This window comes from Oryzias latipes, chromosome 16 (assembly GCF_053564925.1).
Source record: "Oryzias latipes strain Hd-rR chromosome 16, Olatipes_Hd-rR_3.1".
Lineage (NCBI taxonomy): Eukaryota > Metazoa > Chordata > Actinopteri > Beloniformes > Adrianichthyidae > Oryzias > Oryzias latipes.
The window spans coordinates 31,720,713-31,747,726 of NC_136252.1; the positions used below are offsets into that span (position 1 = coordinate 31,720,713).

The window sequence follows — 27,014 nt, forward strand, 5'->3', positions numbered from 1 at the left end:
TTTTATTAAGCCTTTCCTTTGACTACTAAACAAAAAATTTTAAAAATGAAATTGTAGTTATTTGTGCGGCTCACTTTCCAACCCAGAAGTAAGACGACTCGATCTCTGAAGCCCCGCCTTTCTTGTGCTGGAGCGAGCTACACAACATCAGCTCGCTCCAGCACAAGCACCCGGAGGCTTTTTACGTGGTTGCAGGGGACTTCAACCATGTAAACCTGACAGACACTCTGCCCAAGTTCCACCAGCACATCAACTTTCCAACACGCGGAAATAATATTCTGGACTGTGTCTACACCAACAAAAAAGACGCATACAGAGCTGTCCCCCATCCTCATTTGGGCTTTTCAAACCACATAGCTATAATGCTGGCCCTTGTTTACCGCCCTCTCCTCAGACGACAGACACCAAGACAGCGGACCATCACAGTGTGGCCTAGTGAGGCTGCATCAGCTCTGCAAGACTGTTTCCAGCGCACAGACTGGCGGATCTTCAGGGAGGCAGCTTCGCATGAGGGGGAGGTGGACCTGGAGGATTATGCATCAGGAGTCCTCGGGTACATCAGTAAGTGCACGGAGGATGTCACCAGCACCAGGACTGTAACAGACTACCCCAACCAGAAACCCTGGCTGAACGCAGAGGTGCGGCTCTGCTGAAACACAGGAATGCTGCGTTCCAGTCAGGTGACAAGGTGGCACTCAGAGCAGCAAGAAGGGAGTTACATGCTGGGGTGAGGAGGGCCAAGGCCGCCTAGAGGATTCAGGGACACTTTACGTCGAATGACCCTCGGAGTATGTGGAAGGGCATTAAGTGCATCACAGATTACAACACCAGAGATGCACAATGCCCTGAGGACCCCTCTCTACCAGACGCACTCAACCTCTTTTACTCCCGCTTTGAGGACTCCAACACCGCCCCTCCCAGCACCAAACCCACCATCCAACCTGGCGAAGAGCCTTTCAGCGTGACGCCAGCTGAGGTGAGGAGGACCCTCCAGAGGATCAACCCTCACAAAGCTGCTGGACCCTACAACATCCCTGGATGGGTGCTGAAGGACTGTGCACACCAGCTCACAGAGGTGCTGACAGACATCTTCAACACCTCCCTGATGCAGGCAGTGGTCCCCACCTGCCTGAAAACCGCCACCATCATTCCAATACCCAAATCATCCACAGTGACAGGTCTGACTGACTATCGGCCGGTTGCCCTGACACTGATAGTCATGAAATGTTTCCAAAAACTGGTCATGACCCGCATCACAGAATCCATCGATATCACCAAGGACCTGCACCAATACGCATACAGGTCAAACAGATCCACAGAGGACGCCATATCCTCTGTGGTCCACACAACCCTCACCCACCTAGAGAACAAGAACGCGTACGTTCGACTGCTCTTCGTGGACTTCACATCAGCTTTTAACACCATCATCCCGCAGACCCTCACCCAGAAACTACTCACACTTGGACTGAACCCCACTCTGTGCAACTGGGTCTTGGACTTCCTGACAGACAGACCGCAGTCTGTAAAAATCCGCAACGTCTCCTCCTCCCCGATCACCCTCAGCACGGGCTCTCCCCAGGGCTGTGTGCTGAGCCCCCTCCTGTTCACCCTGCTCACGCCAAGGTTATAATAGTTTCGGATTTTTTATTAGTTTTAGTTTTTATTTAGTTTTGAATTTTTGTTTTTAAATTTATTTAGTTTTAATTAGTTTTTAGAGGCTGCTTTACTAGTTTTTATTAGTTTTTATTTTTTGAAATTGCTTCGTTTTAGTTTAGTTTTTATTAGTTTTAGTGTTAGTTTTAGTTTTTTTTTTTGTAAATTAGGATATTTGTCAGGTGCATGATTCAAAATCACCAGAATAAGTATTGTATAATAAAAACTCAATCAAAGATACATTTTGAAACACTTATTATTCAGAGGACACAAGGACAACCATCCTTAAATTAAAATACAACAGTCGATAACAGCATTAGGTTATTTGCTCTGGCTTCTTTTTCGGGGGAGGGCGGGCGACAGGCTAGCTTGTCTAGGTACTGTTGATTTGCGTTGTTGTGTGCGCTTTTTAAATGTACCGTGGCGTTTCAATGAATGCAGACGCTGGTTTCACCATAAACTCCTCATTTATTCCGAACACTCGGTTACTGTCGGCCGTAACCACGCCGTACAAAAACAGGGTCAGCCTTCCCAACTAAAAACGAGCTTCCCTCCCTAGTCTCGCGGCTCTTCCTCCCCTCTCCCGCCACGCCCACTGTTCTCCATAATCAACAGAGCAATTTAGCATCTAATAAAACATTAATGAATGAACAGAACACGGGGATGCTACACTGTCTCCCCCTTACAAAGTCCCTCGTCCCGAGGGGCCGCAGAAAAAGTCCTTGAGGTGGCCTGGAGGCTTTCTCTGTCTCTGAGGCCTCCTTGGAGTGAGAGTTTGGGGTTGTGCTCGTGTTTCTGGAACCTACAGCTGAGGAGCAGGGGTAGAGTCCAGGGAAGGGGCAGAAAGAGAAGGTTGTAGAAGGGGGCAAGAATGTACGTCGCATGGGGGTGTCACATTTCTTGGAGGATGTTTTGGGGGTCCAGAAAACTGCTGAGGTTGAGCATCACCTCTATAAGGGGCAAGCCGGTCCAGGTGGAGAACCACCCGTCTTCCCCTAGGTGGGAGTCGGACCCTATATACTACCTCACCCAGCACCTCCAACACTTCACAAGGCCCAACCAAGTGGCAGTCAAGTTTGGGGCACCTACCCTTCCTCCGTTTAGGACTGTACACCTACACTAGGTCCCCAGCTTTAAAGTCTCTTCCTCTGGCCCTCATGTCATAGTTCCGTTTCTGTCGTACACCCGCTTTCTGTAGCTGATCACGAGCAAATGCATGGGCAGAGTCCATCCGGTCCTGGAGTCTCCTGGCATATTCCGGTCCTGGTGGAACTGCTGGTGTGTCTGGGGTTTTACCAAAAGCCATCTCGGCTGGTGTCCGTAGCTCTCGTCCCAACATCAGCAGAGCAGGAGTGCACAATGTAGAATCCTGCACAGCAGACCTGTAGGCCAAAAGAACAAGGGGTAAATGACAGTCCCAATCCCGTTGGTGTTCGGCTGTGAGGATGGCGAGTTGTTTTGCCAACGTTTTGTTGAACCGTTCGACCAATCCATCGCTCTGGGGATGCAAAGGTGTGGTCCGTGTCTTTTTTATGCCCAGCTGCTTACACATAGCACCAAATACTGCAGACTCAAAATTTCTGCCTTGATCGCTGTGGATGATCTCCGGTGTTCCAAATCTGGCAAACATCCCAGCCACCAAAGCATCTGCTACAGTCTCTGCTTCCTGGTCTGGTATGGCGTATGCCTCGGGCCATTTTGTAAAATAGTCCATGGCTACGAGAACGTAGCGGTTGCCATGGTCTGTGCGGGGAAAGGGGCCCATAATGTCCACAGCTACCCTCTCCATTGGGGCGCCCACAGCCAACTGCTGGAGCTGGGCACGTGACTGATCTGGCGGGCCCTTGTATGCTGTACAGAGATCGCAGCGACGGCAAAAGTCTTCGACATCCCTCCTCAACCGGCCCCAATAAAACCCTTGTCGGAGTCGTCGAAGAGTTTTTGAAATTCCGAAATGGCCGGCTCCTGTAGTTCCTTGACAGGTTTTTAGAACAGATTGTTTCAGGGAACTGGGGACCACAATCTGCCACCTCTCCTCCCCTGTTGCTGGTTCCTTCCAGGCTCTCTGAAGCACCCCGTCCTTCAATCGTAGGGCCCCGAACTTTTCTAACAGTCCTTTGGTGGTCGGTGAACACCCAGCTACCTCCTCCCACTTTGGTTTCTGCCCAGCCTCCGCCCACCGCAGCACAGGTTTCAGGTCAACATCCTGTTCCTGTTGTGCTCTCCATTCAAGGGGGCTGACGAGTTGTATTGCCCTGCAGATCGGGTCATCACGGTTGTCCACGGGGCCCAGCTCCTCAACGCAGAGCTCTGTTTCCCGGGTCTCCCTTTTTTCACAGTATCCGCACCCAAGAGGGCCACAGGGCCGCCGGGACATGGCATCAGCGTTGGTATGGTGAGCTCCTGCTCTGTACTCCACTTTGAAGGTGTACGGTGCCAACTCCTCCAGCCAACGTGCAATCTGTCCTTCTGGCTCCTTGAAGGACATCAACCATTGAAGTGCTGAGTGGTCAGTACGAACAGTGAACGGTAGTCCACACAGGTAATACTTGAAGTGGCTAACTGCTCTCACAATGGCAAGGAATTCTCTGCGCGTCACGCAGTAGCGCCTCTCTGCTTTGTTGAAAGTACGACTGAAGTACGCCACCACTCTCTCCCCTTCCGATCCAACTTGGCTCAGCACTGCCCCCATTCCTACCTCGCTGGCATCTGTATCCAGAATGAATGGAAGGTTGGGGTCCGGGGGATTAAGAATAGGAGACTCTGTCAAGGCTTTTTTTAAAGAGCCAAAGGCCTGCTCGCACTCTAGTGTCCAGGCAAAATCCTTGTCTTTTCTCTGTAGGCCGAACAAAGGTGCAGCTATACAAGAGAAGCCCCGCACGAAACGCCTGTAGTAGGAAGCTAGGCCGATGAAACTCTTCAGTTCTTTTAGATTGGTGGGGGTTGGCCAGTCTCTCACTGCTTGCACTTTCTCCTCCAGTGTGCTGATGCCATCTCCACCAATCCTGTGCCCCAGAAACTCAAGCTCTCCCTTCATAAAGCAACATTTGTCAGAGTGGAGCTTCAGACCAGCTGCTGCTATTCTCCGTAGAACCCGCCGCAGAGACCCCAAAGCTGTCTCAAAGGAGCCCCCGTGGACCAGAATGTCATCCAAATATATCAGACATTCCTGTCGAGGGGTGTCGGCCAGCACCTTTTCCATTAAACGTTCGAAGGTGGCCGGAGCATCGCACAGGCCAAACGGCAGAACACGAAACTGCCAAAGCCCCCTCCCTGTGCAAAAAGCAGTCTTTGGTTTGGCTTCAGGGCTGAGGGGCACCTGCCAGTATCCACTCCGTAAGTCCAAGGAGGAGAACCAGGAAGAACCGGACACCAAGTCCAAAGACTCATCAATGCGGGGTAATGGATATGAGTCCTTTCTAGTCACACTGTTCAGTGGCCTGTAGTCCACACAGAACCTCATTTTTGAGCTCTTCTTTTTGTTAACCATCACCACTCCCGAAGCCCAGGGACTGTCAGACGGCTCAATTATGCCAGCCCTCAGCATCTCACCAATTGCATCATCAGCAGCTACTTGGTGTGCCAATGGGAGGCGGCGGGTGCGTGTCCTGATGGGCCGTGCATCACCAGTGTGGATTTCATGTTGGACCAGGTGTGTCAAGCCAACTTCTTCTTCAGACAGAGCAAAAATGTCCTTGAATTCTAACAACACCTGCCACAGTTCCTCCTGCTGCCCAGGGTCTAAGTTATCACAGCTGCGTTCCCATACCTTTCTTAATTCAGTCAACCTGTCCAACTTGTCAACAGAAGGCTGTCGGGTTGAGGCGGGAGGCTCTGCAACCGCCGGGGGCTGTGGGTGGTGAGGAAGCGGAAAGTTTTGAAGTGGGGGGTCTAACCGATGGTGTGCTCCTCTCACCTTAGCAGCAGGCAGTTGCGGTCTGGGTACCTGTGAAGAATGCACCATTGGGACTGTGGGGCCCCTGGGAAAGGCCAGCGTGTTATTTCCCAGATCCAGCACGCAGCTGGCAGCCCGCAGAAAGTCCAGTCCCAATATGCAGGGGTCCTGCACTGCTGCAACCCACACCTTAAAGTCCACAGAAAATTCTCCAATCTGTATGGCCACTGTCCCTTTCCCCAACATAGGAGCGAGCTCACCGGTTACAGTCCGCAGTTTCACGATTGTAGGTTCCAGCTGTGTTCCCGCAGGAACCAGGTCAGGTCTCAAAAGTGTAGCTGTGGAGCCGCTGTCAATAAGAGCTATACAAGGGGTCCCGGCCAGGGTGACAGGTATGTGACAAAAATCTCCTTTATGAGTCCAGCCCACCACCCTCAGTGACTCTGTGTCGTCATCTGTCTTTGGCCACAGTGAAGCCCGCTCCAGCTGTTCGGCTGGGTTTCAACCTGGGGAAATGAGGCAGTGGGGGACATAGAGGTTGGGGCCTGTGTCGTCCCATCTACACAGGCCCGGAGTCGTTTCCCTGAACACCAGCCCGTTTTGGGCACCGCACGCTGATATGGCCAGGTTGGCCGCACACCCAGCAAACGGGTGGGTCCCGGCGAGCGCGAGCGCCAGTGCGCGGTGGTGGCACGGCCACAGCTCGGATCAGTTCAGTCAATTCATCCGCCCATGCTGGCTTTTCTTGGCTTGAGTCTGCGTGTACCACAGTCCTTACGACTGGACCGCTGCCAGCGGAGTCGTTCTCTGTTGCTGCTGCTCCAACCATCTCACGTTCCAGGGCTAGCTCCAGAGCCTCCTGCAGGCTGGAGGGATGTGCCAGTTGTGTCTGAATCCGCAGCTCTCTGGGGCTTATGGCTCTGATGAACTGATCTCTGGCTAGTTCACTCTGCACATCAGCAGGCATGTGGGCATATGCTCTCCTTGTTAGGGTTTCAATGTCATTGGCCAGTACACGGAGCGGCTCACCGTCATGTCTTAATCTGTTTGCCAACTCCGAACGAAGGACACTGGGTCTGCAACACTGTCCAACACTGTCCGCCGCTGTAGAGCACTGACCAGAGCTTTATAGTCACCCCTTTCTGCAGGGCTGAGCAGCAGCAGGCATGTTAATGCTTCATCTGTGAGGCACATGGCCAGCTGTAGAGCTTTAACATCTTCTGACCAGCCTGCAGCATGCGCTAAAAGTTCAAACTGGGCATGGAAAGCCTCCCAATCCGCTTTGCCGGAGTATTTCGGAGTTTTCACCTGGAATTGGGCTGGCCGGGCGCCGCCATCTTTGTTTACATTCGGCTTGACGTCACTGTCCGCGGGCTTTTTCGCGCCGGCTCTGGCTGCCTCGCTGAAGCCGGCATCAGCAGCCATCTCCCTTGCTGTTTGTCTCAGACGGGCTACGTGCTCCGCAGCGTGGCTCAATCCTACCAGATGTCCAGACAGACCAGCGCAATCATCGTGCGTCATCTCCTCCTTAATTTTGGGACGAGCGTCGGGTTTTCCTCGCGGCGTCGCCATCTTCCCCGCTGACTGAGTTGCAATGCACGGCAAGCCCTACCAGACTAGCGGTGAGGTGAGTCAGAACTCAGAAGTTCTCCTTTTTTTTGTTTGATTGCTTTTACTTCTGACACCAATGTGGCGTTTCAATGAATGCAGACGCTGGTTTCACCATAAACTCCTCATTTATTCCGAACACTCGGTTACTGTCGGCCGTAACCACGCCGTACAAAAACAGGGTCAGCCTTCCCAACTAAAAACGAGCTTCCCTCCCTAGTCTCGCGGCTCTTCCTCCCCTCTCCCGCCACGCCCACTGTTCTCCATAATCAACAGAGCAATTTAGCATCTAATAAAACATTAACGAATGAACAGAACACGGGGATGCTACAGTACTTTTAGATTCGTAGGGTTTTTCCCTTTGAGGAGCGTTCCACAAATTTTGTCTCCTGCTTCGACTACAAGGCACTTACTTTAGTTTTCGACGCTGTTATATTCAAAAAGTCCCAAATAGGACTCTCCCGCTTTCTCCCAACTTTTACTGCAGCCATCACGCTCATGTAAATGTCTATGACAACGCTAGCCGGCAGTGTCCGACAGACATCATGTGACGTCACAGACTACGTGATGCCGTAAGGTTCAGATTAAAGCCCTGCGCGGGACTATTTTCGCGCCCGCTGAATTTCTGACCAATCCCGCCCGCTCCCGCAACGTATGCGTTACACTCCCGCCCACACCCGCAATATGTATGTCCACTCCCGCCCGCAACCGCAAAACTCATAGAATTTAGTCCCGCACAGTAATAGAGAAGCATTGATTTTGTATTGTCTCCCGTCCCGCAGGAAAAAAACATGTATTTGTATTGATATTATTAAAGAGATTCATGTCCCTCCTCCAGCCTCATCTTTTCATGCATTCCTCTTGTGTAATTTGCAACTTAATTATTAAATATATTTTCACAAATCCCGTTCGGTTAAAAGTGTGCGTGTGTGCGCGCGCAGACAGACGGCCTGAAGCGCGCTCTTAGTAAGAGGCGGGGCGGGGCGCACCCCCAACAACAGGTTAGATGACAGAGGCCATTGGGCGTCTCTACCTGGTGCCTTCACGGAGCTTCAGTACATAAGAATCCAACAGCCGCTCAGCCTAACGTAGTCCGCTAATATATATTCATGAGATATTCATGGCAGCACTGATCCCGCGGGTTTTTTTCTGCCGCCCGCTCCCGCCCGCAGCACAATTCAAACCGCCCAATCCCGCGAGATTTGGGTGAAGTAAATAGACTTTATTTCAACCCAAAAGACTTATGTATTAACAAAGACGAAAACGAAGTATTTTTTGGGGTTAATATTATTTAGTTTCAGTTAGTTTTATACACACAACAAACAGTTTTAGTTAGTTTTCGTTTTTTTAAAAACTCTCGTTTTTATTTTTATTTCAGTTAACGAAAATGTTTTTTCAGTTCTAGTTTTAGTTTTTTCGTTCGTTTTCGTTAACTATAATAACCTTGGCTCACGCACGACTGCACAGCGAGTCACCCCAGCTGTCTGATCGTGAAGTTTGCGGATGACACAGCTGTGGTTGGACGCATCTCCAACAAGTCTGACTACAGGCAGGAGGTGGAACATCTGGAGAGCTGGTGCAGAGACAACAACCTCTGCATCAATGGGAAGAAGACCAAGGAGATGATCGTGGATTTCAGGAAGGACAGATGCCCCCCTCCCCCCATTCACATCGGAGGGGACTCGGTGGAAGTGGTTTCTAGCTTCAGGTATCTGGGCGTGCACATCTCCAGCAACCTTACCTGGAGCACCAACACCTCCTGCCTGGTCAAAAAGGCACACCAGCGCCTGTATTTCCTGAGGAGGCTCAAACGAGCTGGGATGGGGATCTCAGTCCTGACCTCCTTCTACAGGTGTGTGGTGGAGAGCGTCATGACCTCCTGCATCACGGTGTGGCACGGTAGCTACTCTGCAGCAGAGAGGAAAGCTCTGCAACGAGTGACAAAAGCTGCACAGAGGACTGTGGGCTGCAGCCTGCCGTCCACCACTGACATCTATACGACCAGATGCAGGAAACGGGCCTCCCACATCCTGAAAGACCCCACTCACCCCTCACACCTTCTGTTCTCCCTGCTCCCCTCAGGCAGGAGACTGAGGAGCATAAAGAGCAGGACCACCAAACTGAGGAACAGTTTCTTTCCTGAAGCAGTCAGACTGCTGAACTCCGGTTGATCACTGCACCCCCCCCCCCCCCCCCCACCACCCTCTCTATGGACAACAAGCTAATTCCCAAGTGCAATATCATAGGGCTGTGCAATACTTAACATAATATACTGTGCAATTTGAAAAATACTTCTGTGCAATACTCATCAGGAACCACACCGTAACATATTTATATCACATTGACATTATTATTGATATATTTATTTATGTCTGAATGTAAACGGCTGGCCCGGGACCAGAAAGCCTAATTTCGTTTTATCATGATAAAATGACAATAAAGTTTTCCTGATTCCTGATTCCTGATTCTCCGTGTGGGTGCCGCCCATTTCATGACATGCCTCTGCAGCATATCTGTTTTCGTGGCCGAAACAAACAAAATCCCAGCTTTTGCAAAGAGGAATGTGCATATCGTGCATATAAAATGAAAGCATTTTTGTTGATCACTGCTAGCTTCATGGGCTTCTGTTTTAGCATGGGGGGGGGGGGGGGTGTACAGTTTATCTACGTCACAATGTGAAAACCTGCTCACGTTGTGTTTTTAGAGAAATACTCAGAAATGCTTGACTGGATCAAAATACCCTTTTGGTGTGTTTTTCGAGATGAATTACAGTTTTAATAAATTCAAAAGCTCAACAAGTTCATTTTGCATGATAAAGTTCAGTACAAATGAACTTTGACCTGTTTGTTGAACTTTTGGGAGGGAAGTGGTTAAATCAGTTGGTCAACAGCTGTAAAATGATGACAGATTAGGATTTTATTTTCTGGAACAGCTCAGTTTGTTCAGCAATGGTTGATATATACCGGAACTGCTGCACTTTAAGCTGTAAGACTTCCTCTTCATTAACATTAATACACTTCCTCATGACTCTCTTCCTCTTAGGTCTGATCAGATTGGTCAGTTTGAGTATTTCCTAATATCCTTCAGCAGATTGCAGCGTGGTCTTCTGCAGTTAACAGGCTCCACAACCAAACTGTGCTGAAAAGCTCGTTTCATTTTTTATCTACAATACAGTAACTGAAATGTTCTCTTAGCCTCTAAATAGTAACAATCCCATGAAGGGTGAATTATTAAACATACATGATCTATTTTTTATATTTTCTAATTAAAAATCTCTGGTTTTCAGTTTCTGTTTCTTTGCAGTAGAAATGCTGTATACATAGATTTACTTCAGTTAATTTATAACGCTCTAATTAACAACTGATTTTTTGCAATACACAAGACAAAAACAATGAACAACAAACCAGCTAGATTCATTGCAGATGTGAAAATCCAACTTACTCCAGATGACCCTGAGAGAGGCAGACTGTCTCTATTATGCAACTACAACGGCATAAACTACTGAATATTATCAGAATCAGAATCAGAAATACTATATTGATCCCACACGTGGGAAATTTGTTCGTTACCATAACAACTGACAGGAAAAAAGACTAAGAATAATATAAATAAAAAAACAAGAACAAGGAAAATGTGGTATAATTTAAAGAGCTATTTACAAAACAGTGCAGGTAAAGAGATGTGCAAAAGAAATGTGCAAAATAAAGAAAAAGAGAAAAGAAAATGTGCAAAGGTTATCTTCTGCATTGTGAGTTATTGAACAGGGTTATAGTATTGGGCAGGAAGGATTTCTGGTACCGGGCAGTTTTGGAGCGGAGCTGTCTGAGCCTTCTAGAGAAGGAGCTCCGCTGTTTGTCCAGAACAGGGTGGAGAGGATGCTCTGGGTTGTCCATGATGGATAAGATCTTGTTTAGTGACCTCCTCTCCATCACTGCTTCAAAAGTTTCCTGTTTGCAGCCAATGACAGAACCCACCTTCCTGATCAGCTTGTTCAGTCTGTTGGTGTCACTGACTGCAATGCTGCTTCCCCAGCAGACCACGGAGGAGAACAAGGTGCTGGCTACCACAGACTGGTAGAAGATCCCCAGCATCGTGCTGCACACATTAAATGACCTCAGCTTCCTTAGGAAGTAGAGTCTGCTGCAGGCCTTCTTGTACACAGTAGTGCTGTGGCTCCTCCAGCTAAGTCTGCTGTCGATAGTCACACCCAGATATTTATACTCCTCCACCGCTTCCACATCCTTACCCAGGATGCAGAGGGGTTGTAAGACTGTCCTTTTCCTCCGGTAGTCGATCACCATCTCCCTGGTCTTGTCCACATTGAGCAGCAGGTGATTCTCTCCAGCCCACTCCACAAATCCGTCCACCAGCGTCCTGTACTCCTCCTCCCGTCCACCGCTTATACACCCCACAACCACAGAGTCATCAGAGAATTTCTGTAGGTGACATGACTCTGAGTTGTGCTGAAAATCTGAGGTGTATAAGGTGAACAGAAATGGAGAGAGCACAGTGCCCTGTGGGGCTCCCACACCACTCAGCACCACATCAGACAGGACGCCGCCCAGTCGGACAAACTGTGGCCTGTCTGTCAGGTAGTCAGTGATCCAGGAGACGGTGGACGCACCAGCACCCATCAGCCGCAGCTTATCACCCAGTAAAGAAGGCCGGATGGTGTTAAAGGCACTGGAGAAGTCAAAGAAGGTGATTCTCACCATGCCTCCACCACCATCCAGGTGTGAGTGAGCTCGCTGCAGCAGATGGATGACAGCATCATCCAGACGCGGCCGGTAGGCAAACTGCAGGGGGTCCAGAGAAGAGCTCACCAACGGTCTCACTTGAGCCAACACCAGCCTCTCCAGCACCTTCATCATATGAGAGGTGAGGGCAACTGGACGGAAATCCCCGGGGTGAGATGGAGAGGTGGAGAGGTCTTCTTGGGAAAGTAAAAATTAGTAAAGTCAAAAGACCCTTGTTTCAGGAAAAATAACTTATATTCTGTCTTACAAGACAAATAATCTTAATAATTTTTTTCAAATTTGACCCGGTGGGTTCCCCGGGGTTGGTGACTGGAAGAATTCTTTTTAGGAAATTTTTTTCTTAAACAATTAGGAGATTTTCTGTCATGGCTACAGAACACTTTTCGACCCAGGCGCTGGAACCCGGAAGGAACAGAGGTGGACGAGTGTGGCAGGTAAGATGTTTTAATAATCAAGTAGTTGAGAGATCGAGAGCAGGATCCTGGATTCCCAAACATGCGAAGAACAGACTTCGGCAGCGTCACTGGTGGATTCTTCCGCAGGAGTCGTCGTCGTCGGTGGGGGTCCGAGAGATGAGAGGAGATGGCAGAGGCTCGAGGTGTAACCAGCATGAAAAGACAGAGAAAGTTCCGGACTGAGGCTTATTCTGGCGACCACTTGTGGCTATGGATTCCTGGAGGTAATGGAGACAGAAGTTAGGTGCAGGCTTAACGTAACAAGGTAACATGAACGAGACGTGATCACCAACTATACACCACCAGGGGCAAAACGGACTGGCGAAGAATAATGATCCTGGAGCTCCTTAAGAAGGCAGGTGAGGCGATGAGGTAAGTGGTCGCAGCTGGGATGAATCAGGAGCCAAGCGGAGAGGAAAGGGGGAGGAGTCTGACAGAGGCACCATATCATTTTCTGCTAATTTAAATGATATCTTTTGAATTAGAAGAGTATTTGACTTATTTTAATGGAGTCTATTTTTGCAGTGTGTATCTGTGATCACTAGAAGGGTTTTCAGCACTGACTAAGCAAAAGATTAAAGTGAACAAAAGAAAGGAACTAGCAGAATCAGATTGAGTGAGGTTTACCATCAGTGTTGACCAGTTATATTCTAGGTTCTGCTTCATTTGGGGACTGGTTCCTGATTTTTCACTAGATTAATAATAAGCATCATCACAAACTGCCCCAGGGAGCTACATGACAAACATTTGAAGCCTCCAGTAAGCAGAGGCATTTCTCTGTTGAGATTCATGAACTTACTGAGGTCAAACATGTTTCTATGCATCCTTTTTTTATACCCAGTTATTCCCATCCAGGGTCCAAGTGCTGCCAGTGCAAACCCAGCTACTGTCGTATTAAGCTGTGGTACACTCTACAAGTTTGCTAGTCCATCCCAGGGCCACACAGAGACAAACTGCCACAAACACTCACATTCACAACAAAAGTTCAGCTTATACGATTAACCTTTGAAGGATGTCTTTGGACTTTGGGAGGAAGCACGAGAGCCCAGAGAAAACCCACACATGCATGGAGGAGACCTCCACAAAGACGCGACCCAGCTGGCCACAAAAAAATATTACGTAGCAGTGAATTAGCTGAAACATAATCTAGTGTTAGCAGTGTCAGTGTCATCCCCTCCATGACTCAGCTGGAGTTTCTAAACTTTGTTTCATGGCAGGTTTATACAACTGTGATCACAGGCTTTCTTTATCTTGACATAGGCTGAAAATCCCCCTGAAATGGAGCCAAGCCATACGGCCAAAAAATAAAATCTTTGATTATTTTTTGTTCCAAATTCATTTTTAGATTTTTATCGATTATTTTCTCCCACCTTTTACATTCTTTAACAAGAAATGACAAATGACAGAATATACTGAACAACAACTATTTTACAACTATTGCAGTCTCACACTATGGTTCCCAAACTGCACGAAAGATTTTACAATTTCACATCAACATTGAACACATGGATGATGTTTATAGTTCTGATATTCATAAAGCTCTTGTGGTAAAGTATACTGTGACTGCTTACAGATATTATAACAGTTATAACTCACCAGATTAATCCACTTTAGACAACTGTGTGACAGGCTTTTAAAATGCAAAGCAAACATTTACAGCACATTACAAGAATTTTGATTTAAACATTTTTATGACATAAACTTAACATAAACAATCAAATACTGTTGGGAGTTAATGAATACTAATTATTAGTTATGGTACAAAATTCCTAAAGGCACTGAAAAAGAGTAAAAACAAAATCTACAAGTGTTTCCAACACAAAGCTAACCAGAAAAGACTTTACACAATTCTATGAGGTAATAGTATACAGTCACACATCTTCAGGAGCGCAACTACCCAATTTCATATGGGTATGCGGCCACGTTAACACCCCCCCCCCCCCCCCCCCCACACACACACACACACACTCAAACACACAGACATAAATGCACAAAGTAAAAGTAAAACGTCCCATCCACCCCTCCTAAAGCTATCTAAACATCCACAAAACACTTTTATTGTTTAAATGTATCCATCTCATTATTTCTTATCTGATCTTTTGACCCAGCAGAACATTTTTGTGAGCAATTTTCAACCATGTATTTCCTCAATGATTTCCCAGATTTGTGAGGTGAAGGCCTTTCAGAATGATCTTCTGAGTAATGCCTTGCCCCAGCCCTCTCCTCTGTACCTTTCTGTTCTTCTCCATCTTCATCATCATCTGAACCTCTCTCCTCATTCTTCTCTGTTGAGACTGACTTGTCATGTATGTCTGCATTTGTTTTCCCAAAATAAGTGAACAGGTGGTCGGCAGAAGTTTAAACCAAGATGAGTAACTAGGTTTTGTGTCTTCAATAGTTTAATTATTCTTACCTGAAGTCATCTCTGCTCTCTTTTCTATCAGATGCATGACCAACCTTACGTCTGTCTCCTCACATCTTGCCTGTGTTCTTCTCCACTAAATCCTATGGCCAAGCAACAATTATTTCATGTTTTAAATAAATTAAACATCTTGCTAATGGATGTTTTTTAAAATGGAGAATACAATTTGAAAATGACTGACTTGGTATAAACTGGCTTTGCCCTGAATGTCCACCATCAGACCAGCCTGTTTCCTTTCTCCGTCTGTCCTGATTCTTTTTCTCTCTTCTCGTCTTTCTCTCCATCCTCACAGCTGTAAGATTTAAACTTTGTGTTAGGAAGATTTTAAAAGAATACACTGACTAAACTATATCTAAAAATAGAAACATTTTTAATTTAAATCATATTTTTGTTGGATATCGCTTAGTGGTGGGATCGAATAAAATAAATTTCTCTATTGTTGTTAAACAACACTAAATGTTGAACTAAAATCCAAAGTGTCATTTAGTCAAAGTGATAGTAAAATCAACAGGCTGTAAATGAAATAGTCACTTAAAACATATACTTTTAACATAAAAATAAACAAAAATACCATCTAACCCACCATCACGCATACTTCTCCCTTCTGCCCATTGGAGCAGCTTTTATCATCATTTAGTGCTGTTTCAGTCATAGGATAAAAACTTTTTCAGTGTTTTGGTACATCTAGTTAAAGAAACTATTCATGTCTGTCTGAAACTAAACCAGCACAAACAAGCTCCTTTATTTTCTCTTCATGATCAGTGATACTGAAAATCCTGCTCAGTACAGCTGCAAGACACTTTTGTGACCATAGTAGCTTTAACCTGAATGTTTCCAAGCCTGTTTTTAACCCTTGTGCTATCTTAGATGACCCCACTCTTACATTGACGTGTTCTCCCTACCATGACAAAGGTGGATAAAAGTGGAAAGATTTCATATAATCAATGGACACCAGTGAAGATCACAAATCATTGAAGAAAAAAGGTTCAGAGCACTGTCAAGTGGGTCTAGATGACCCAACTCCCAATGTTAAAGTGCCTAGGATAGCACAAGGGTTAATCACTGCTGTAAAATAACTTTTCTTCATTCTACATCTTTGTCCCTTTTGCGTTTTCTGTTTTGAGGCCCCGATTGTTTTGCCCTTTGCCTTTCCATTTAAAGCGGGCTGTCATCAGATGATAACATAATTCAAATAAAACTCCCTCGTGCGCTCCAGCACGTTCTCGCAGACACGTGCTGGATTGCGCTCTCTGTACAAGACCCGAGTGAGGGAGGAGCGGCTGCGGCGCACAATCGCGCACAATCAGTTACAATGTGCTTCTGTAACTGATCATATCTTGTAAATATATGCGCACAAACAGCTGTGAAATTAGAAAATACGAACTATTAATAATTTTCCCAACTTCAGTTTCGTGCCCTCTTTGGCGGGCGCCCCTATGTGAGGCATGTGCTGCATACCCACTTATTGCGCCCCTGCACATCTTAAAACACACTCCTGTCTGCAGTGGTTGACCTCAGCACAACATATGATAAATAGAAAAACGATTAATTCCTTTTGTCTTTGTTCAGGTTTTCAGCAACAAAGGATACAAGTCAGAACCTCTCCTCTGCATCACTCTGTAAGAGCAAAAGCATCAAATTTAAAATTCTGCTAAATGATGTACAAATTGAAAAGAACTGTACTTCCTCAAAAAGACGTTATAAACGGTGTTGGAAACCACACCTTTAAACTGTAATGAATCTTCTACCGTCTAAAGCTGGTAGGAACCGTTACAGGGGAAGAGAAGTTGTTTGCTGATCTCCTTTACATTTAAAATCAACCCTGGCTCCATTTAAGATCATTCTGCTTTGATGCACAGCAGAATTTGATGTTGAAGAATGGAGGAGGAGATCCAGTACTCCTCTGTGGTTTTCAAAGATGGAGCTTCAGTTCCAAGAAGTAAGTCTCCTGATTTGATTAATTTATACACATCATGTTTGTACCTTTAGAACTTTAGAACAGGGCAGATTTGTGTTTTGACTGAGTTGGTAATTTTTGCAGGTTTTCCATTTTTTATTTTATTTTATTTTTTTCAAATTTCTTGTTACTTCCATCTTAATACGTTTATTAATTAAGGCCCATAGAGCAATTGTTGTTGGAGGTAACAAGTATCCGATTTAATCCATGCTATGTTGTCAACCCAGGGTGAAGGTGTATCATAAAGAAATAAATGTCCCGAATCAGAGAGACAGTGATAAACTGCTGTTTGCTTGAGTGTCAGATATCCCAGACAAGCCCCCGACTCATGTTTCAATCAAAACCCATGGAAGAAGAGAGAAGGTGTCACATAAATAAGAACATTTCATGAACCGGAGGGGCTGTAAAAAGGGGTAGCTTTTAATTAACTGTCAGGTGCGAAAGAAAAGGGCCGTCAAAAGTAAGACAAAGGAGTGCAGTCAATTCAAGTTAGACAATAAAATTACTTCAATAAAATCAAGTCACAGATTTGAAATCAGTTTTTCTTAAATTGCAAACAAAATGATCAGTGTATGGAGTCTCTTTTTATTGAAGGCCGGGGTCAATTACATGAAAGTGGGTCATTCAGAACAGGAACATCATATCTTGTATAATCAGCACTTTGCATGTCAGTGTTTTCTTACTGAATGACAGAACTGAGATCATATCAGGGTAATAGCAGCGTGTGAGCAAATGATTACTACATAAACTCCAAAAGCAGAAACCAGTGTTATTAAGACGTGTTTTGTACATTTACTCTGAATCTGCTCCAGGTTCAGATCTGCTCACAGACAGATGAATGTGATGAAAGAGCAATAGAGAATGAATGAATGACAAAGTTGTTCCTGCTGTATCTGGCATGGTTGTTGTCTCCAGCAACTGTTTAAATCTTCATTAAATAATTAAACAAAAAAATAAAAAAAGAATGAAAACAAAAACAAAAAGGGGCTTTTACAAATATACACCCTGGCTATCAAAACATACATATCCCCTTAGTGTAATAGTAGAACCTGTCCAACACAAAAGGCCTTCAGCTTTCATCTGTTTGGTCAGTTGTTGGACAGAGGTGGATGTAATCCATGGTAAGGTGCAGGACTGTCATGCAGGAAACCCGGGTTCGATTCCCAGGGCGGAATGAACAATTAATGGTAAAATGACAATGGGGCAATTACCATAACAATGTCGGGCAATTAACATCACCCAGTTTACGCTACCGCCTACCTCACAACATGAGAGACAATGAACCACATGTCATGCCGGCTCAGATGTCACCCGGCCAAACAAGGTCTGCGTCAGGTGCTGAGGGACCAGAGCACCCTGATGGAAAGTGGGCTACTGGAACAAGACGGAAATGGACTAGATGTGAGAACAAGGTGCTGTTAGAATGCTACTACTCAAGTAATCCCACCCAGAGGGGTTACATGCAGAGAATGTGGAATGAATGGATGCTTTGAAACCCACAAACAAGGCTAGATGCCAAACAACTGGTAGCCCAGTGCTCTAACATCCACAAACGGCAACTCCTATCACAACTTGAGATCGAAGCGATACAATACAATGCAAGGGAGAGCCAGAACAACAGGTCAGAGAGGAGGTTATACCACACTCCCACCCTGAGATTGGGTATACAGCCCCAACAACCACAAGTACGCTGAGCGAGGCAGCAACTGACCTGAAAAACAAGATCATGTCTACAATGAACACTAGGCAACCCCGACACCAGCTACAACGGTTAAGTGATATACCGCCTGAAAGTCTACTGGAAACTGTGAATGAAGCATTGAGGGCCTACCACAACAATCACAGAAACCAATGAACTGGTTTACACTTCAGCAGCAGTGATCCTTGAGATGCTTGGCTATAAGAGCAACCATGGAAGAAAACAGTACCCACCATGGAAGCAACGGTTTGGTACAAAATCAAGGCAACTCGGAAGGATGTGAGTAAGCTAAATACCTCCAACGAGTAAGGCAAATCCTGAGAAGCCAGCTCAATGGCAAAAATAAGACCCGGGCAATAAACAGCTACGCACTGCCAGTTATCAGATACCCTGCAGGAATAATAAGATGGCCAAAGGAAAAGAGATACAGACCACGGATGTTAAAACGCGAAAGCTCCTCACCATGCATGGAGGGTTCCATCCCAAATCCAGCACCCTGAGACTGTATGCTAGCCGCAAGGAAGGAGGCCGAGGACTAGTGAGCGTTGAAGCCACTATCCAGAAAGAAACATCCAAAATGCATGTGTACATCAAGCTCAAGGCCCCAACTGACAGTGTGCTCAGTGAATGTCTCAGCCAATGGAGAGCAGAGGATACAGTGCTGGAGGACAGATCCTCTTGGGAGGACAAACCCCTGCATGGGATGTACCACCGGACCATAACTGAAGTGGCTGATATCAAGAAGTCCTACCAATGGCTTGAAAGGGCTGGCCTACAGGACAGCACTGAAGCACTCATCCTGGCAGCCCAGGAACAAGCCCTGAGCACCAGAGCAAAAGAGACTCAGATCTACCACACCAGACAAGACCCAAGGTGTAGGCTGTGGAAAGAGGCCCCTGAAACAATCCAGCACATAACTGCAGGGTGTAAGATGCTGGCAGGGAAAGCATACATGGAGCGCCACAATCAAGTGACTGGAATAATACACAGGAACATGTGTGCAGAATATGGACTGGAAACCCCAAGGTCAAAATGGGAAACACCTCCGAAGGTGGTAAAGAATGAGAGGGCAAAGATCCTGTGGGACTTCCAGATCCAGACTGATAGGATGGTAATGGCGAACCAACCAGACATTGTAGTGGTGGATAAAGAACAGAGGAAAGCCGTTGTGGTGGATGTGGCAGTGCCAAGTGATGGGAACATCAGGAAGAAGGAACATGAGAAACTGGAGAAATACCAGGGACTCAGAGAAGAACTGGAGAAAGCATGGAAAGTGAAGGTGACAGTGGTGCCTGTGGTAATTGGAGCACTCGGGGCAGTAACCCCCAAGCTGGAGGAGTGGCTACAACAGATACCTGGAAAGACCTCAGACCTCTCAGTCCAGAAAAGCGCAGTGCTAGGAACAGCTAAGATACTGCAGGACCCTCAAGCTCCCAGGCCTCTGGTAGAGGACCCGAGCTTGGAGGAGAAACCACCAGTGGAGGGTGAGGGGGCGTTTTTTTTTTTTATATATAAGCTGGGGTCCTCTACCAGAGGCCTAGAGGGTCCTGCAGTATCTTAGCTGTTCCTAGCACTGCTCCAAGTATCTGTTGTTGTCCAACAACAGATGACCAGTTTAACAGGTAAGTTAAACCAGCAAAGCCTAACAATGTAATTAAAACCAATTGAAATGTAAGTGAAATGTCTTTCTGTCTTTGCTCAAAACACTATTGTTATGCAGAGGTCTTTTGGTTATCATGCATGTCTAGAAAAAACACACAAAAAGACTTGAGGGTATTAAATTAAAATCTTCTCAAAGTTATGCACTAAGAAATACAAAAATCATCATATGAAGCAAAAAGTGCTTCAACTTGTGGTTAAATTTCACTCAGAGAATGTTTTATTACATTTTTGTCCAGTATAATAAGTTTAAAAACAATTTAAGTTACAGGTTAATAACATTGGAGGTTTTGGTTGATAAAGTTCACATAGTTACAGTTTTCAGGACGTGTTTTGTCTGATTCTTAGACCTATAAACATGGAAGGATGAAGTAAAAAGAAACTTTTGCTAATGATGGCTATTTTTTATACTTCTATCACACAGAGAACAAAGAGGAAAACGGCATTTATTCTCAATGTGTACCTGAAAACATTCGTCCCTCTGCACCACGTGAGTTGTGACATAATTTAAACAATAAACACTTGAACCTAACATTTATTGATGCTGCTGCTTCTGTCTGTTGTCTTTGGAATCATAGTGATAACAATGTTCAATTAGTCCATCTTCTCTCTTATTACAAGTTAGAATGATTAAGTTGTACTCTATGTTGTAACTATGGCTGGGCAATATAGCATTTTTCACGTCACAATATAGTTTTTCATATCAGGCAATAACGAAAGATATCACAATATAAAGCAAATAGCTATATTTATCAATTTTGAACATTCTGTGGCTCATCATAGAAATGTGTAATCATCAGCAGGTTGTTTAGATTTAAATATTTATTTCCTATCAAACATGTTTTCATTGGTTATACCAGATAACACTATTTTACGCATAAATACTTCAAGACGTTTTCCTTTTTGACATTTTTTCTGATTTGTTTTAAGAAAATGAAATTGCACAACAGTGATTTATAAAGGTTACGAACATGCCTTTATTGTCGTCTCATCTCTCAGGAAGGAACAGGGGTGTTCACCACAACATCTGACGGGTTACAGTTTTTGGTGGAACATCTGCTGTGTAATGCTACACAGCCGCATCTAAAACACAGTGAATTCAATTGTATTATTATATTTAAAAATATAAGTTTTTTATTAATGTCCTATGAATTAATCTTCCACCACGTCCTAAATTTTGGTGTGTGAAAATACTGTCCAACTTTAAACTGGTCCGTCTTTACATATAGGCGACACACGGAACAGCTCGTTAGCATAGCATTTGTCTGTTGCCATGCAACAGCGCTGTCTCCAAATCTATATTTTTAAAAAGATTTCTGTTGCTGCTGTGGGTCCAGCAGGTTTATCCTCCAGTTCTGACTGGATACTGTTAAAAATCACTGCATGTTCTGCTGCTAAACGCTACACAGGTGAAGTGACCACTGGGGTGGAGGGTGTCTTACGTGTGCTTGTTTAAATCGCGTGCAGACGGTAGATGAGGAGAGGATAAAGAAATTCTCCAAAAGCAGAGCTAATAAATATAATTAATTTGACGCGAACATTTACTCACTATGTGGCGACTAACCCTCGAACTTTTACTCGCCAAAGAGGAGAAATGCTTGCAACTAGCGATTGTTTCAGACCCTTCAAAGCAAAAATTGACTGCAATAAACTAATTTTTCTATCAGGAAAAGTTCTAGTGTGATATACATCATTATTGTTTAGTCACACAGCCCTATCTGGGAACAAAATAAAATAGAAATATCTGATGAAAAAAAATCCTCAGATGACAGAAGTGATGTAAATTCATGAGCTATAAAACATAAACACAATAAAGGCAAAAACCCACTTTTTTTTAAAAAAACAGCTGTCTTAAACAAAGTTCACTTCTCTTATTCTGTTCATTATTTTTTCTGCAGCAAACCAGAATGAAACCATTTATTCTGACATTATAAAAGGAAAGAAAAAGAGGAAAATGGAGAATGCACCAAGTAAGTCATGTATTGTTTTCAAATATAATGCATTTTGTCAATAATTAGACAAATTATGACTTCACGATGAAAAGCCTAAATATAGAGTAATTCCCTTTTTAAAATGTGTTTATTTTTGCTACCCTAACTCTATTTACCATCATAGTAGTAGGTTTAGGGGCTGTCATCTGGAGTTTGTTTTGAAGTTAGAAGACGTTTCACCTCTTATGCAAGAGGCTTTGTCAATTAAGAAATAGATGGTAAAAGAGCTGGTATATATGCGCTCATGGGGGAGGAGCCAGACCTGAAACTGGATGGTATTGTCAACTTAGCGTACATGGTTTCAGGTCGTTAAGAGTCCTTTGTCCTCAGCTGGGCTTGGGGAGCCAGTGACTCCCTGTTAATGACCCAGGTGGAACTGGTTCGGTTTGTTTGGGTTTTAGAACACTGCCGTAGATGGATGGAAGAATAAACCTGTGACCACCATTCTTATTAACCATTGTGCTATCTTGGATGAACCCACCCATACTTTGACATGTTCTCCCTACCATGACAAAGGTGGATAAAGGTAGAAAGATTTCATGTAATCCATGGACACCAATGAGGTTCACAAATCATTGAAGAAAAAAGGTTCAGAGCACTGTCTAGTGGGTCTAGATGACCCAACTCCCAACGTTAAAGTGCCTAGGATAGCACAAGGGTTAAGACAAGGTTTATCCTTCTTGACAAAGATGCCTCCTCGCTCAAACCATCCTTTCTCTCTGGCTAGAATTCGGACTTCACTATATTTGATCGAGTGGTTTGTGGCTATCAAGTGTAGGTGCACTGCAGACTCAGCTCCAATTGAGTTGGCTCTGCGATGTAGGTAAAGCCGTTTGTGTAGAGGTTGTTTGGTTTCTCCTATGTACTGTTCATTGCAAGTCTCTTTGCAATGGATAAAATACACAAGGTTGCTCTGTTTATAGCTGGGAATTTTGTCCTTAGGATGAACCAGTTTTTGTCAGAGAGTATTAACTGGTTTGAGATGAACTGGGATGTTGTGTTGTCTGAAAATTATTTTTTAGTTTTTCAGACAGGCCTGATAGTATATAAGGAATGGAAATACTTAACTATGTAATCCAGCAAAAAGATTTACAGAGAAATAAGATTTAATCAAATAAAAATGCCAACCTGCTGAAGAGGTTTGTGATCTAATGAACAGTGACAAGTGAGATTAAGGGTGATTTAGGCAGGCAGCTGTTAAGTACGGAGCCTGTGACCTGACATGGGTTAAAAAAAAGAAATTTGTTCCCATGAAATAGTTATTTCATTCCCACTGAATAATATGTAGTTCCTATGACATAATTCTTTAGTTCCCACGAAATATGTTTCCTTTTTTCTGTAGCAAAGAAGAACCCGGAAACTGATTTTGACTCAAAAAGTGAAGAAACTACACAAACTGCTGTAATAAGTAAGTATTTCTGATCATCTTAGTGACCATTCAAGCATATCCTTTAACTGATGATACCAGTACTCTGAATTTGAAAACAAACAGGTTTGATTACAGAATTTTAAAATTAGCCAGTGTCTGAAAAAAACATAACCTCTCCAGAATTGCCGGACTCCTGTGGTAAACGAGAATCTCCTCAAGTGTCTACTAGTGATGTGGAATTCAAAAATATCCACCACCATTCAGCAATCTCTCTTTATTGTCTGAGAGATTTGTTTCACTATCTGTAGAATTCTTAAAACAAGGCTGTTGTCACCTTCGAGACAGGGCATCGTTTTTATTTCAGAATTCAATTTCTGGACCACCAGAACACTTGCTAGTGCATCAAGATGAACATATAGGAAGGTTAGCAAATAAATGTGATGTTACACACTTCTACCTAAAGACAGATAAAAGAAACATTACAAAATTTAAGATTATCCACTTTTAGCAAGAGTTCTTGTTATCCTGCAACCATTTGAGAATCGCTCATGTGTTGTTCACCTCACATCTGGAACACAACCAATCAAACACTCTAAGTTTGTCTGTTGATATATCTGTCCAAAACTTCGATAACAAGCTCATATCAATAATGGACAAAGTCGCTCCCTTAAAAATAAAAATGGTCAAAGCCAAAGCACCCCCTCCTTGGAGAACAGAGGAAACCAAGAGACTTAAGAAAATCTGTAGGGTTGCTGAACGAAATTGGCGCAAAACAAAACTAACAATTCATTACCAAATCTTTAAGGAAAAACTAACCCAATACAACAAATTTATTAAACATGCAAAGCAGGAATACTATTCAAAATTAATAGCTGACAATTTTTCTAATCCAAAGATTCTTTTTTCCACCATTGACAGACTAATCAATCCGATCTCTTCCAGCCCATATTCTATTCTTAGCAGTTTAAAATGTGAAGAGTTTGCAGTCCACTTCACTGATAAGATAAATAACATTAGATTTAATATCACCCAACGACTAATAACAGTTCAGTCTGATGCATTCTGTTTGCCTTTTAAGAACACACTAGAGAGTTTTGTCTTGATTGATGCTGCAAAGCTTCGTAAAGTGATTTCCCAACTTAAAAGTAAATGTTCTCTGGATCCCATCCCCACCTCTCTTTTTAAGTCTGTGTCTTCATCCTGTGAGGAGGAACTCCTGAACATCGTCAATCGCTCTCTTCAGACTGGGATCTTTCCCACATCCTTAAAGACTGCTATAGTGAGACCCACTCTGAATAAGAGCGGTTTAGATGTTTCAAATCTAGATAATTACCGACGAGTCTCAAACCTGCCATTTTTAAGTAAGATTTTAGAAAAACTAGTTTTTATCCAACTAAATGATTTTATTAATAAAAATAATATTTTAGAAAAATTTCAGTCTGGTTTTAGATCACATCACTCCACAGAGACGGTGCTAGTCAAGGTTATAGATGATCTCAGGTCTAATTTTGATGAAAAGAAAACATCTGTTTTAGTATTGCTGGACCTGAGTGCAGCCTTCGACACAGTTGACCACTCCATTCTTCTAAACAGACTGCATGACATGGTTGGGATCACAGGAACTGTGTACAGCTGGTTTGAATCCTACCTCACAGGAAGAGATTTTATTGTCAGTGTAAATGATGCATCATCTGGGAGGCACGGACTGAGATGTGGTGTGCCACAAGGTTCAGTACTTGGCCCCACACTTTTTAACCTCTACATGCTACCGCTAGGTGATGTCATCAGGAGACATGGCATAAACTTTCATAGTTATGCTGATGACACCCAGTTATATGTGGCTGTGTCTCCTGATAACATGGGACCCATTGATGACCTTTTAAGTTGTGTTTTAGATATTGAAACATGGATGGGAGAGAACTTCTTAAAGCTCAATCAAGACAAAACTGACATTTTAATTGTTGGTCCTGAAGCTGAGAGAGAAAGGGTCCAATCCTATTTATCAACTTTTAATCTGAATGTGTGCAATAAAGTAAAAAACCTCGGTGTGATTTTAGATGCAGATCTTAACTTTGAAGCACACGCAAACCAGGTTACAAAGACTGCATTTTATCATCTTAGAAATATTGCCCGAGTGAGACCCTTTCTCTCACAAGCCAGTGCTGAAATATTAATCCATGCTTTTATAACATCTAGGATAGACTATTGTAATGCTATTCTTTCTGGTGCTAAGAGAAATACTATAAACCGGCTGCAGCTTGTTCAAAACTCAGCTGCAAGTCTTTTAACCAGAACCAGAACTGGATCGATTTTAAGGTTCTTTTATTAGTTTCTAAAAGTTTACATGGAACTGGACCCTCATTTTGATCAGATTTAATTTTAGTCTATGACCCTCCCAGAGCCCTCAGGTCCACAGGTGCAGGTCTGCTGGTGGTCCCAGAGGTCAGAACTAAAACCCACGGCGAGGCCTCCTTTCAGCACTGTGGGCCTCGCCTGTGGAACAGCCTGCCTGAGGAGGTGAGGGCTTCAGCCACTGTGGAGGTTTTTAAGAAAAAACTTAAGACACATCTTTTTAGTAAAGCTTTTACATAGTTTTTACTTGTCCACATGTTTTTATTTGATTTGATAAAATTTTAACTTTACTTGTCCACATGTTTTTATTTGATTTGATAAAATTTTAACAGATAATTTTATTTGTTTTTATTTTAATGGAGGAATGTGTATGTGTTGAGTTTTTGTGTGTTTTTATTAATTCATTTATTTTATTATTATTTGGATTTATTTTTATTATTATTGCATTATTTTTACTTTGTTTATTATTTTAACTATTATATACATATTTTTATCTTATTTGTTTTTATTCTTTCTTTGAGAAGCACTTTGAGATGCTATGAAGCATGAAAAGCGCTATATAAATAAAGTTGAATTTGAATTTTGAATTTGAATTTGTCCAGCTGTACCACATAGGAGACAGTTTCTACATTTTACAGATGATGTGCTTTTCTTCCATCTGGACAATGTGGAACCTTCCAGCGAGTCAAACCCAGGAGGAGAATTCAAAGCAAAATGTTTGCAGTCAAGGTTAAACACAGTGTTGGAAAGTTAAACACTTTTGAACCAATCACCAGTGTCTTAGGGTCTTGTAAATACATACTGGAAAAGTATTTTGTCAGGAAGACAAAGAGTCCGCAGGAAACCTGAGCCAGAAGTTTGCTGTTTTACAATCACACAGCATTCAAAGAAAAAAAACGTTGTATTCTTTCAGTTATGAACTTTTAAAAAAAAAAGTATTTGACCATTATTGCTAATTTTGGTTCCATTTTCTTAAACCAAGCAGAAGTCCATGGATCTGTCAGCAGGTCTCGTCTCTTGCTGGTGTGTTTGGGGATCATTTGTTTCCTCTCGTGTGCCATCATCATCAGCAGCGTCATTTACTGTAAGTTCAAACAAATATTATTTTATTGATGTATTTTTTGTAACATGTAACTGTTTTGTACTGAGCTCGTGACCTGACATGGGTAAAATAATGAATATCTTTTTCCCACAAAC

The 27,014-nt window shown here is 43.8% G+C and overlaps 1 long non-coding RNA gene across 1 annotated transcript; it reads left to right on the top strand.

The window, feature by feature from the left end:
• The first annotated feature begins 16,567 nt into the window (after window positions 1-16,567).
• Window positions 16,568-24,926, top strand: LOC144984383 (uncharacterized). The gene is made up of 4 exons (XR_013648015.1): window positions 16,568-16,729; window positions 20,530-20,595; window positions 22,004-22,075; window positions 23,439-24,926. It is a non-coding gene; the product is annotated as an uncharacterized LOC144984383 (long non-coding RNA).
• Window positions 24,927-27,014: the final 2,088 nt, after the last annotated feature.